The following is a 14,854-nucleotide window of genomic DNA, read 5'->3' as shown; positions in this document are numbered from 1 at the left end:
TGCATCAGTAGGCGTGGCCAGTATGGTGGCTGAGGCCATTCCTTACATTGTAGCGGAGCGAGCAATGGAATAGAAGTGAAGGGATGGACTCTGCTCAACCGACCCCCCAGGAGTCCAATGTTGAGGAATGGCCTCCAGCCGCCGTACTGGCCAAACCTCTGACACATTTTGCCTCACCCATGGAGATGATGACATGTGCATTGATATCTTGGATAAATTACGGGACATCTCCTTCAACTTGCAAGAATGCCTCAACGACTACCTCTGTGACCAAGCCCCAATGGGCGGGGCAAAACATGTCAAAGGACGTGGCTAGTACAGCGGCTGAGGCCATTACTTAACATGGGGCTTTTTTAATTTTTTTTTAAATTTTTAAAAGTTTTTTAAATTTTTAAAAATTTTGTTCGCTTAGAATTTTTGTCAATTTTTGATTTTTTTTGTTCATTTTTATATTGTTCATGTTTAATTTTTTTTTAATTTTTGTTAATTTGTAATTTAAAAAAAAATAATAAAAATGTATTTTTTTTTGTGGTGGGGTTAAAAATAGTTTAAGGGCCCATGCAAACCTTGGTGTATCGGCGCATTGTGTTTGCACGCAATGTTTAGTGCGCTAAGGCAGCCCATTCAGGTGAGTGGGCTGTCATCGCACCTAAACGTTCCAAAAAAATGGAAATAAATACTTTTTTGCCAATGCATCGCACCACAATGCCTGAGTGCCATACTCTGTCATTTTAGGTCCTACTTGCTGCAGGAAAGTCCCGCTGGTTAAGCAATGACAACGATAGTAAATATGTACTGAGGAGAAGACAGACCACCCACCAGAGGCTGACATGTGCAGAATATTTCACGGCCGACTGTCACAGGCTGAAGGGTCCAGGTGTCCCCGTCCGGCACGCAGAGCCCCATTTACAGATAGGTGCAATATTTGGTGCACATGGCGGCCTCAGATGAAAGGGCCACTTGGAGCATTTACAGATCTCAACCCCCTTCCCACCCTCCTTCCCAGAACACCCATCTGTCCAAAGCAAACCCTGCAATGCGGACGGACAGCTGCTCTGTCACCCCCAATGTCAGGACAGCCATCCCTTCCTCAAAACCATAGCAGAGGGATGGAAGGAGCCTCATCAGCGAAATAAAACGGCGCTACGCCAGCATGAAAAAAAAAAAAACAACGTACAACGTTACATAAACCTTTACAGGAGAACTATTTCTGTCTGAAATAACGACCCCATTTTTATTCTGGAATGTTCACAACCAGCTGTTTATTTACTTTCTCTCTTTTTTTACACATTTGTTTATTTTATTTTCTATTTATAAGTTTTTATTTTATTTATTTTTTAATTTAAATGTATGATTATCTTATTTTTTTAAATGTATATTTATTATTTATTTTTATTCATTTACTTTATTTTTTTCCACATAGTTACCTTGTCTATGACTGTTATGTCATTTATTTACTTCATTTATATAATTTTTTTTGTATACTTTGTTTTTATTTATTTACTTTAGTTATATGTGTTATTATTTTATTTTAAATTACCTTGTCTATGACTGTTATTTATTTATATAGTTTTTTTTCCCCACGTATTTCCCTTGTCTATGACTGTTAAGTGATTTATTTACTTTATTTATATAATTTTTTTTGTTTGCTTTATTGTTTTTATTTATTTACTTTAGTTATATGTGTTCTAATTTTATTTTGTATTACCTTTTCTATGAATGTTATGTTATTTCTTTACTTTATTTATATAGTTTTTCCCCCACATATTTACCTTGTCTATGACTGTTGTTATTTATTTACTTTATTTATCTAGTTTTTTTTCCCACATATTTCACTTGTCTATGACTGTTAAGTGATTTATTTACTTTATTTATATAATTTTTTTGTTTACTTTATTGTTTTTATTTATTTACTTTAGTTATATGTGTTATTTACTTAATTTTGTATTACCTTGTCTATGAATGTTATGTTATTTCTTTACTTTATTTATATAGTTTTTTCCCCCCAAATATTTACCTTGTCTATGACTGTTATGTTATTTATTTACTTTATTTATGTAATTCTTTTTGTTTACTTTATTTTTTGTATTTATTTACTTTAGTTATATGTGTTATTATTTTATTTTGTATTACCTTGTCTATGACTGGTATGTTATTTATTACTTTATATAATTTTTTTGTTTACTTTATTGTTTTTATTTATTTACTTTAATTATATGTGTTATTATTTTATTTTGTATTACCTTGTCTATGACTGTTAATTTATTTCTTTATTTTATTTATATAGTTTTTTTCCCACATATATTTACCTTGTCTATGACTGTTATGTAATTTATTTACTTTATTATTTTTATTTATTTACTTTAGTTATCTGTGTTATTATGTTACTTTGTTTTTATTATTTACTGTATTTATAGTAGTTATTTTATTCTACATTTATTTGCTTTATATTTTGTATATTTTTTACATTTTCTTTATATTTGTTGCAGGATTTGTATTTAGTTTTTTAAAAATTTTTTCTCATGAAGCATGTAAGAGGAGGGCGGGGACACACCAAGGTGGGCGGGGACACACAACTCCCAGGTGGACAGGGACACGGGATTTACGGCTGGGAGAACATATGTAAGAGGCCGGGAGCTGGGTCAGTCCAGCAGGCTCCACCTATAACTAAAATTTCACTTTGGAGTGGACGTGCCCTCGAAGAGTGACTGGTTCCCCTAGAGCAGGGAGGTTTCCTTTAATGGAGGTGCACAGATCGAGGATGGGGGGGGGGGCCCAGAAACAGGACACCAACGTGAGGATTCTCGGCTTGGCCTTTCCTGTGGTTCCCGGAGCAGCTGGGCCAGCCTCGACCACAAACACTGCATGTGCTGACATCTGAGCCCCCGCTAATGTCTTTTCCAGTCAACCTGATCGGCCCGGAAAGGAGGACTGTCTGTGCTGCTCTCTGCAACGAGTCGCTGCTGGTTTGGTGTCCAGGGGTTAGCCCTGCGCAGGGAAATAAACAGCTGGCAGCCGATTGGTTGGTTTGTACGGCTTAGACGTGCTATAGGGGCCTGCGGAACCTGGCCATACACATTACAATCGGATTGTACAATCTCCTGAAAAAGGTGCAAAGCTTTGTCATGCGAGGCTCTGCCCATCCAAGATGATAGGACGGCAAATCGGAAACATCCCCTCCCATTTCTATCCAATCAGACGGATCCTCGTACTACATGGTAGCTGGAAGATGGAAAGGAGATTGTACGGTTCGTTCCAAGCCACACATGGTACAATCTCCTGCAGATCACCATACAAGTTACAATCTGGCCATACAATCCACATCAGATTTGCCGTAAATACGTAATATAAGGACCTTCATAATCTATTGACTTTGTCAGGCCCACACACAGTACAATCTGGGCGCACAATCGCTTTTATATCTCGCCACAACTAGGTAATGGAAGGGCCTGCCTGATTGGGTAACGATTGATTGGATAGATCAGCTAGTGTCGGTAGATCGACCGTTTATTGTACAGAGGTTATTTGGTCAGATTGAAGGGTGTATGGCCATCCTAAAACAGATGGTACAATCTGATTGTAACCAGATCCCGCCCGGCCTATTGTAGAATGACCAGCTGGGAGGGACCTCGTTCTGGGAGGATGTCACATGACGCCCTCCCATTCTTGCCACGTGGAGGGTGGTGAGCTGTGCCCCTCGGACATCACTGATCGGGGTAAACGGCCAATGACGCTGGATCATGTGATCAGTGGTGACCAATCACAGACAAAGGACGGTTATCGCTGTGACTGTCTGAGGAAGGGAAAGATGATGACCAGTTGTCCTGTGACCAGGGACGGACTGACAACTCATGGGGCCCCCGGGCAATAGGGGATCATGGGGCCCCTGTGTCCTTGCCCAAACTCAAAAAAGCCTATGAAAAAGTTACCAGGGGCATCTCATGGGGCCCCCTACTGACCCCGGGCCCTCGGACAGTGCCTGAGTTTCCAAATGGTCAGTCCGCCCCTGCCTGTGACGGGACATTTACACTGATAATCAGGGCAGCCGCATCACTGCAGCCTATCAGTGCCCATCAGTGCAACGTATCAGTGTCACCCATCAGTGCAGCCTTATCAGTGCAGCTTCATCAATACAACATACCAACGCCCATCAGTGCAGCTTCATGAATACAACATACCAGTGCCCATCAGTGCAGCTTCATCAATACAACATATCAGTGCCCATCAGTTCAGCTTCATCAATACAACATATCAGTGCCCATCAGTTCAGCTTCATCAATACAACATATCAGTGCCCATCAGTGCAGCCCATCAGTGCCCATCAGTGCAGCCTTATTAGTGCCGATCAGTGCAGCTTATCAGTGCCCATCAGTGCAGCCCATCAGTGCAGCCTATCAGTGCCCATCAGTGCAGCCTTATCAGTGCCCATCAGTGCAGCCCATCAGTGCAGCCTATCAGTGCCCATCAGTGCAGTCTTATCAGTGCAGCTTCATCAATGCAACATATCAGTACCCATCAGTGCAATGTATCAGTGTCACCTATCAGTGCAGCCTTATCAGTGCCTCTTCATCAGTGCAGCCTTTTCAGTGCTTATCAGTGCAGCATTATCAGTGCCACCTCATCAGTTCAGCCTATCAGTGTCCATCAGTAGAGTGTATCAATGCCTGTCAGTGCATTTCAGTGTCACCTATCAGTGCCCATCAGTGCAGCTTATCAGTGAAGAAGAAACATCACTTACTTGCAAAATTTTATAACAGAAACGATGAAAACGTTTCCCGCCCAAATTTTCAGACTTTTTTCACTTGTTTAGCAAAATGAACGCTGCAGAAAAGTGTGTAGTGCGTTTTTGCTGCATTTTAAATCTGCCTAGCAACAAGAAAAAATTTAAAAATGGAAGAAAAAAAACGCAAAAGGCATACAAATGTGTTGAAAACGCAGAAACGCAACCTGCATAGCTGTGGGCCTAGACTAAGCCATCGGGTCACATCAAGCCCGACTTTGAAATCGTGCGACTTACAGTGAAGTCACACAATTTAAAAGTCGGGGGACTCGCGGATTTCAGGTGCGATTTGTAAGACGTCTGATACAAAACGCGCTGAAAGTTGCGCATGTACTACATTAGAAGTCGGTGCGGCTCCGACCAAGTCGGGACCGCACCGATGTGACCACTCCAATTGCGGACAATAGGGTGCGACTTGGCAAATGATTGGAGGGGGAGCTGGGGTGGAGCTGGTGTGGAGGTGGGGTGGAGGTGGGGTGGAGATGGAGTGGAGGTGGGGTGAAGCTGGTGTGGAGGTGGGGTGAAGCTGGAGTGGAGCTGGTGTGGAGGTGGGGTGAAGCTGGAGTGGAGGTGGGGTGGGGCTGGTGTGGAGGTGGGGTGAAGCTGGGGTGGAGCTGGTGCGGAGCTGGTGTGGAGGTGGGGTGAAGCCGGGGTGGAGCTGGGGTGAAGCTGGGGTGGAGCTGGTGTGGAGCTGGGGTGAAGCTGGGGTGGAGGTGGGGTGGAGATGGAGTGGAGCTGGGGTGGAGGTGGGGGCGGTGCTGGGCATTCTCATCATGTGTCCGCTGTGATTGGCTGTCACATGATTGGACATCTATTGATCACATGTATGCACAGGGAGCTGTCCAGTGCCTCATCTGCATTTGTCGCCTTTGTATTCCGGCAGTAGGAAGACTTCACCAGGGTCACCATACACTGATCTGCACTGCCGGCTATAGCCTGCAGCGCCGAACGAGAGGAAATTTTCCAGCAATCAGTTGGTCGATTGACTTCTGTTACTACAGTGCCCATACATGGATGGGCATTCAACCGATCCCTGCTGAACCAGGCAAATTTCATTCAAATAAAGTGTTACTAAACCCCCCGCAGTACAATCAGTCTGTAGATGCAGTAAAGCATGCTTGTTATACTCACTGTGGAACCTAAGGGGTTAATGCTCTGCATTGTGTAAAAAAGGCTGTTTGATCCTGTCTTCTCTGATCCTCCCCTTCTACTACTGTCACCAATCCATCTGCTGATAGTACAGAGCTCTAAGAGTCACTCTGCACATGCTCAGTTTGGTGAGTATTTCTAGAGAGGTTGTTTTTTTTTCTTTGGAGAGTGCATGTAATCAGCACAGGGCCAATCTGCACTATCCAGACAGAGGGTCAGGGGTTCTGCATCCTCCTAGAGCAGAAAGAAAACTCCTCCTACAAGCTGTAACCAGTGCTCTGCTGGACACTGATAGAAGTCACAAGACTGCTCTAACTGCTGATGGGAAAAGGGATTTAGCAGTTTATATTTACTAATTGTATTTCCATGTTGTGTGTACTGTGGGAGACCAGATATAGTGAATGCAGGGTCCGGGGAGAGCAGATATAGTGAATGCAGGGTCCGGGGAGAGCAGATATAGTGAATGCAGGGTCCGGGGAGACCAGATATAGTGAATGCAGGGTCCGGGAAGAGCGGATATAGTGAATGCAGGGTCCGGGGAGACCAGATATAGTGAATGCAGGGTCCGGGGAGAGCGGATATAGTGAATGCAGGGTCCGGGGAGAGCGGATATAGTGTATGCAGGGTCCGGGGAGAGCGGATATAGTGAATGCGGGGTCCGGGGAGATCGGATATAGTGAATGCGGGGTCCGGGGAGACCAGATATAGTGAATGCAGGGTCCGGGGAGAGCGGATATAGTGAATGCAGGGTCCGGGGAGAGCGGATATAGTGAATGCAGGGTCCGGGGAGATCGGATATAGTGAATGCAGGGTCCGGGGAGATCGGATATAGTGAATGCGGGGTCCAGAGAGATCGGATGTAGTGAATGCAGGGTCAGGGGTTTAGTAACACTTTAAGGGACCCCACAGACATTGCAGTCTGACCTGACAGTCAATTTTAGATTTCCTCACACTATGTATAGACCCCCTAATGTCTCATTTGCCCTTCATTGACGCTAATAGGGGACAGATTGCTCTCCATTAGCTTCTTCTCTGGCCACAATGGCCGGGGAACATGACAGTTGAACCCAGAAGTAATGTAATCCATGTTGCTTCCAGGTTCTAGGTAGGATAGATCAGGGGCGGACTGACAACTCATGGGCCCCCTGGGCAATAGGGGATCATGGGGCCCCTGTGTCCTTGCCCAAACTCAAAAAAGCCTACGAAAAAGCTACCAGGGGCATCTCATGGGCCCCCTACTGACCCCGGGCCATCGGGCAGTGCCCGAGTTTCCAAATGGTCAGTCCGCCCCCTGTTCCCGGGGGTCCCTTCTTCGGGAGAGCTCCCTGACCTAGTACTTGGTGGTCGGCTTCAGCTAGCCTCAAGGAAATGAGTCCGCCAGGCCTTTTGGCTAGGACTAGGTGGACCATGTTGTCCCTGTCAGAAGCCTTGCACCCTGGGGGATCAGGGTAGAGGTCCCACCCCTTCGGGGAGTGAACAGAAGCACACCCCTAAGTGCACGTTTTTATTGTGTTTTGCACGTGTACATTTTTTGTCCACTTACGGGTTTTTCATTTTTTTGCACCTCCAAGTAGACTTTCTCCCTCACTTCTACCTGGTGGCACCTGCCATGCCGGTCTTGGGTCCACAGGTGGGGGAGTGGAGTCCAGGTTACATGATGGGGGTGGGGGACAATACCAGGGGTCAGAGTGTATAACCTCCCCCCCACACCCTTTGTTGCCACCAACATGACCTACATCAGTGTCTTTAAATGGGTTAAGATGACACCAAAGTCTGGTCAAGTAAGTATCCTTCACTCGGTAAAATCCCTTCCATTGCCCTCAGTCTCCTCCCAATCTCAAACTCCTCCTTTTATTTTTTGCTGCTGTAATCCGATCTCCTGTTGGAGGGTGGCTACATTCGTTCTCCATGGTCCCGCTGTTTGTAGGAACGTAGCCACCCTCACTTACTCAGTGCCAAGATGGACTACCCAGTGTGGGCTTTGTAGTGCGCAAAGAGCAATGCGCACTGACCTCAACTAACGTACACTGTTTGATTTCTTCAAAAATAGACTACAGGACCATTAGGTAGTGGGCCTGTTTATAGAGAGTGAGGATGTGGTGCCACTTTAAGGGCAACCCCACCCAAAAACTGATATTGTACAGTTTGGTAGATGTTGGAGAGCTGAACCCTTTGACAGCTTTTTCTATCCTCCCCCCTCCCCCTCCAAGAGATCTCTGTGCTGGGTTTCCGGGTCTGCACATCTGTTGCTTCATGGAGAATGTAAGAGGAGGGGCTGGGACACACAAAGGTGGGCGGAGACAAAAAAAGTGGGTGGATACAAAAAGTGGGCGGGAACATTCAAATCTACAGGGAGGACAGGAGTAGAGCCGTGAATTTATATCAGGGAGATCTCACCGCTGGAGCCTCCAGGAGATGCAAGAAACCAGAAAGAGATCATATTTCTTCTAGAAGAACCAGCTCTACATGCTGGCCATGCCCTACAGTGTGATTGGGACAGAGCCCGGGTCACAGCATCGTCGGGACAGAGCCCGGGTCACAGCATCGTCGGGACAGAGCCCGGGTCACAGCATCGTCGGGACAGAGCCCGGGACACAGCATCGTCGGGACAGAGCCCGGGACACAGCATCGTCGGGACAGAGCCCGGGACACAGCATCGTCGGGACAGAGCCCGGGACACAGCATCGTCGGGACAGAGCCCGGGACACAGCATCGTCGGGACAGAGCCCGGGACACAGCATCGTCGGGACAGAGCCCGGGACACAGCATCGCCGGGACAGAGCCCGGGACACAGCATCGCCGGGACAGAGCCCGGGACACAGCATCGCCGGGACAGAGCCCGGGACACAGCATCGCCGGGACAGAGCCCGGGACACAGCATCGCCGGGACAGAGCCCGGGACACAGCATCGCCGGGACAGAGCCCGGGACACAGCATCGCCGGGACAGAGCCCGGGACACAGCATCGCCGACAGAGCCCGGGACACAGCATCGCCGGGACAGAGCCCGGGACACAGCATCGCCGGGACAGAGCCCGGGACACAGCATCGCCGGGACAGAGCCCGGGACACAGCATCGTCGGGACAGAGCCCGGGACACAGCATCGCCGGAACTGGGTCCGGGACACAACATCGTCGGGACAGACATGTAAAAATAATAATTAAAAAAATAAAAAACAGACAGACTCGATGGACCACTTGGTCTTTTTTCTGATGTCATCGTTTTAGGTTTCTACCTGTCCTATTGAGGAGATTTCTCTTCATTTCCTGTCCCATAGCCGAAACAGGAAATGGGAGGAAATCCCTCCAAAGTGAGGGAAATTTTGGAGTCATTTCTTTTAAAGTCTATTGCGCCCCAAAGAAGCTCATGTATCTTTTTGAACTTCATAAAACAGGCGACACAAGGCTTAGTTGTGAGCAGGCCCATTGGGGTGTGAATGGGGCCCTTAATTGGGGGAGATGGGGGAGGGGTTATAAAGTTACGTGCCGGCACTGACCAATCAGAACTGATCTGATCCATCTCAGCGTCCCTGGGGAAAGAAGAGGAAGAACTGCACAGTTTTCAAACCCCAGGACCACTGGACCGAGCTGCGTGGCCGGTGAAACAATCTCACACATGGAGGTAAGTGGAGCGGGGACCATTTTATTTTGGAAAAGGTGAAGTAAACCTTTAAGGTCCCAAGGGGGGCGCCAACTAAGAGCAGTATATAGGAAAAACTTTATTAAAAATGACAAGTGGCAACAGTGGCAGTGGACCTATGAACTCTTTAGTAAAATCCTATACCCCCACAGCACATTCATGTGTATGATTATGTTGTAGCCAGGGGCGGACTGACCATTTGGAAACTCGGGCACTGCCCGAGGGCCCGGGGTCAGTAGGGGGCCCCATGAGATGCCCCTGGTACCTTTTTCATAGGCTTTTTTGAGTTTGGGCAAGGACACAGGGGTCCCATGATCCTCTATTGCCCGGGGGCCCCATGAGTTGTCAGTCCGCCCCTGGTTGTAGCTATATCCCTACCTGCGCCAATCTTGATAATTCCCGGTGTAACCTTTTAAAGTTGCCTCTGTTTATAAAAATTTTCTTCGCCTAATTATTTTCCAGGTTTGTGACAAATCTGCGTTAAATTTGACAAAACTGCCTGCAAATTTATAGAAAATAAAGCAAGGATCCCTTCACTTAGGCCGGCTATACATTGGTAGATTTTTGAACGAATGTTCAAAGGAAGATTTTTTTGTATATTCGATGGCTGGACAAATGTCATTTTAAAGTACTTAAAAAAATTGGTTTCGCCTTTAACATTCAATTTTTAGAAAGAATGCAATTTTACAAACAAACAAATAACACATTCACAGTTAGAAATTTGAGAAAAATTTTCCATCCCGCTCCATCAAATTTTCTCATCACAGTGATCAAAAACGAATGTTGACTTGACCTCACTAGCAACTAGAAAATTGAACAGACTTCTTAAAATTGAATTTTTTTTTACAAAATTCTACTAGTGTTTGACCAGTTTTAAGTTTCACCAGAGCAACAAGCTCGTGTTTACGAAGTTAAAAAAAATTTACTAAAATTTTTTGGCTTAATTTGGTTAGCTATTTAAGTCTAACATTTTTTTTTATTTTGGCTGAATTTGGTTAGCTATTTAAGTCTAACAATTTCTTTTTTTTAATTTTTGGCTTAATTTTGTTAGCTATTTAAGTCTAACATTTTTTTTTTAATTTTTTTGGCTTATTTTGGTTAGCTATTTAAGTCTAACAATTTTTTTTTTACTTTTTGGCTTAATTTGGTTGGCTATTTAAGTCTTTTTTTTTTTTTTAATTTTTGGCTTAATTTGGTTAGCTATTTAAGTCTAACAAATTTTTTTTTAATTTTTGGCTTAATTTGGTTAGCTATTTAAGTCTAACAAATTTTTTTTTAATTTTTGGCTTAATTCGGTTAGCTATTTAAATCTAACAATTTTTTTTTACATTTTTGGCTTAATTTGGTTAGCTATTTAAGTCTAACAATTTTTTTTTTTACTTTTTGGCTTAATTTGGTTAGCTATTTAAGTCTTTTTTTGTTTAATTTTTGGCTTAATTTGGTTAGCTATTTAAGTCTTTTTTTGTTTAATTTTTGGCTTAATTTTGTTAGCTATTTAAGTCTAACAATTTTTTTTTACTTTTTGGCTTAATTTGGTTGGCTATTTAAGTCTTTTTTTTTTTTAATTTTTGGCTTAATTTGGTTAGCTATTTAAGTCTAACAATTTTTTTTTTAATTTTTGGCTTAATTTGGTTAGCTATTTAAGTCTAACAATTTTTTTTTTACTTTTTGGCTTAATTTGGTTAGCTATTTAAGTCTTTTTTTGTTTAATTTTTGGCTTAATTTGGTTAGCTATTTAAGTCTAACAATTTTTTTTTTAATTTTGGCTTAATCTGCTTAGCCATTTAAGTGTACCAAAACATTTTTTGATCACAATCTCTACAAGCAAACATAAGTTACCATGTATACAAATTGATTTCTACAAATACATAAACATAGGTTACACCACGAAGCAAAAACTACTTGTAAAATTGAGTGAGCTTCTATACAAATTTACGTAAAAACTTTCTGAAGTTGCCTTCAAAAATATTAAAAAAAAAAATCTTACCTTGATGTGACTTGACTTAATGGGCTGTCCTCACTCGTCCATTCCACCGTAGGATGTAGCTATGGAGCACTTGGAAGTTCGAAGACCCAAAACCGACATGGTTCTTCCACTCAACCCAAGAAGGTCCCCACCAAGTCTTCACCATCCAAGAGCGACCTGGTGAGATCGGCTGATCCTTATCACTTTCTTCAAGCTCTGCTCTCGGCTCAAACTCAGACTTTTTTCTTTTTTAGAGGCTGGGTGAAGTTTTTCCCAGCAGGACTCCGGAGAAGATAAGTCAAACAGTGCTGGCACCTGCTCTGAGCTGGAACAACTGTGCTCGGCCTCCTCGTAGTTCACAGCTCAGTACAAATGTTGCTGGCCGAACTGGAGGAGCGCAGGGTGTGTGTGACGGAAAGAGAAAAGGGGGGGGGAGCTGGAGGGTCTAAAAAAAGATTGAAACAGATGTATTGGAAGGCAGCGTGTTCAATATATCAAGTCTTCCCGCAGGATGGATGGGAGCTGCACATGACAAATCTGAGAGGGAGCGATGCAAGGAACAACTGCAAAGTCCGCGCGGGCAAAATTTTCGTAGGGCAGATGATATTGAAAAATGCAGAATATTTTTTTTTTCTTATAACCCCAATTCTTGCCAGATTAGACACTGCATGGAAGAACGATGTGAGATACATAAATACACACACACATATATATATATATATATGTATATTTACATTTATATATATCTATATATATATATATATGTGTATATATATATATATATCTATATATATATATGTGTATATATCTATCTATCTATCTATATATATATATATATATATATATATATGTATGTAGATATATATATATATATATATATATATATATATATCTCTCTATCTATATATATGTATATACATATCTATATATATATGTATGTATATATCTATATAGAGATATATATATATATATATATATATATATATATATGTATGTATGTATATATGTATGTAGATAGATATATATATATATATATATGTAGATATGTATATATATATATATATATATATATATATATATATATACACACACACACAATATACTACACTGTCCTTCCACCATTGAGTATTTTTTTTTTTTATCTGCCCTATGAAAATTATGCCCACACTGACTCTATATAAATATATGTATTTTTTAATAAAAAATATATAAAAATATGTGCAACATAAAAAAAAATTATATATAAATATATATACACACACTGTATAAACAAACAATATACCACACTGTCCTTCCACCATGCAGTGTTAATTTTATCTGCCCTATGAAAATTACGCCCACGTTGACTATATTTATATATTTTATTCTTAAAAAAAGAAAAATATTCTATATAGGAAGAGCAATGCAAGGAACAAATGCAGATAATAAATTGAAAAAAAAAAAAAATACCCCAATTTTTGGCAGATTAGACATTGCATAGAAGGACAATGTGGGATATATAAATACACACACACACACACATATATATATATAAACAATATACTACACTGTCCTTCTACCACTATTATTTTTTTTTCATCTGCCCTATGAAAATTATGCCCACAATGACTATACATAAATATATGTATTTTTTATAATAAAATATAAAAAAATATATGCAATATAAAAAAAAATTATATATATATACACACATAGTATAAATAAACAATATACCACACTGTCCTTCCACCATGCAGTGTTAATTTTATCTGCCCTATGAAAATTATGCCCACGTTGACTATATTTATATATTTTATTCTAAAAAAGAGAAAAATATTATATATATATATATATATATATACATATATATATGGGGCGGACTGATAATTTGGAAACTCAAGCACTGGGTCAGTAGGGGGCCCCATGAGATGCCCCTGGTACCTTTTTCATAGGCTTTTTTGAGTTTGGGCAAGGACACAGGGGCCCCATGATCCCCTATTGCCGGGGGCCCCATGAGTTGTCAGTCCACCCCTGATATATATATATATATATATATATATCTGAGGAAGAGCAATGCAAGGAACAAATGCAGATGATAAATTGAAAAAAAAAAAATACCCCAATTTTTGGCAGATTAGACATTGCATAGAAGGACGATGTGGGATATTGTTTTATATAAATATATTTTTCTATTTTTTAAATCTATTTTATTAGGAATATATGTACATATATATTAATTTTATATATTTTTAACTAGATCTTAATATTTGAAAATAAATAAATATATATATATATATTTTTTTGGTGCTGTCTGAATCTAAACTGAAGGCAGACTTATCCCACATGCAAATGTCCAGTCAGAGGCTGAATAATTGCGTTTGTCTTCCAGCGTCTGGGGAACTGCAGGTCTCGTGCACACGCTGTCATACAAGTGACAGTCTGTACATAGCATTACTCACGTAAACGTCACTGCTTGCATGCACGTGTTTAATGAATGTGGAAGTTTGCTGTTGGGGAAATACACTGCTCAAAAAAATTAAAGGCAGACTTTTTAATCCGAGTCTAGCATCGAGTCAATGAAACTCCTGGGATATTGATCTGGTCAGGTAAGTCGCAGAGGGGGATGGTAATCAGTTTCAGCTGCTTTAGTGTTAATGAAATTAACAACAGATGCACTAGATGGGCAACAATGAGACAACCCCCAAAACAGGAATGGTGTACTGGTGGAGGCCACTGACATTTTTTTTCCAACTCATCTTTTCTGACTGTTTTTCATTAGTTTTGCATTTGGCTAGGGTCAGTGTCACTACTGGTAGCATGAGGCGATACCTGGACCCTACAGAGTTTGCACAGGCAGTCCATCTCCTCCAGGATGGCACATCAATACCTGTCATTGCCAGGTTTGCTGTGTCTCCCAGCACAGTCTGAAGAACATGGAGGAGATTCCAGGAGACAGGCAGTTCCTCTAGGTGAGCTGGACAGGGCCGTAGAAGGTACTTAACCCATCAGCAGGACTGGTATCTGCTGCTTTGTGCAAGGAGGAACAGGATGAGCTCTGCCAGAGCCCTACAAAATGACCTCCAGCAGGCCACTGGTGTGAATGTCTCTGACCAATCAGAAACAGACTTCACGAAGGTGGCCTGAGGGTCCGATGTCCTCTAGTAGGCCCTGTGCACACTGCCTGGACCCATAGAGCTGGATTGGCATTTGCCATTGAACACCAGAATTGGCAGGTCCACCACTGGCGCCCTGTGCTTTTCACAGATGAGAGCAGCTTCCCCCTGAGCACATGTGACAGATGTGAAAGGGTCTGGAGAAGCCGTGGAGAACGTTCTGCTGCCT

General features: G+C 42.3%; 1 protein-coding gene across 1 annotated transcript in view; it reads right to left on the bottom strand.

Annotated features, from left to right (window-relative positions):
* Window positions 1-12,125, bottom strand: part of HJV (hemojuvelin BMP co-receptor) — a 52,301-nt gene extending 40,176 nt beyond the window's left edge. Inside the window, exon 1 of the mRNA XM_089655486.1 lies at window positions 11,555-12,125. The gene's annotated coding sequence lies outside the window, so the exon portion shown is untranslated. The remainder of the gene's footprint in view (window positions 1-11,554) is intronic.
* Between the last annotated feature and the right edge of the window lie 2,729 nt (window positions 12,126-14,854).

This window comes from Staurois parvus, unplaced genomic scaffold, assembly GCF_062004578.1.
Source record: "Staurois parvus isolate SC_StPar_1 unplaced genomic scaffold, SC_StPar_1.0 ptg000842l, whole genome shotgun sequence".
Taxonomy (NCBI): Eukaryota; Metazoa; Chordata; class Amphibia; order Anura; family Ranidae; genus Staurois; species Staurois parvus.
The sequence above is the reverse complement of the archived record's forward strand: the minus strand, read 5'-3'. Positions and strand labels throughout refer to the sequence as shown.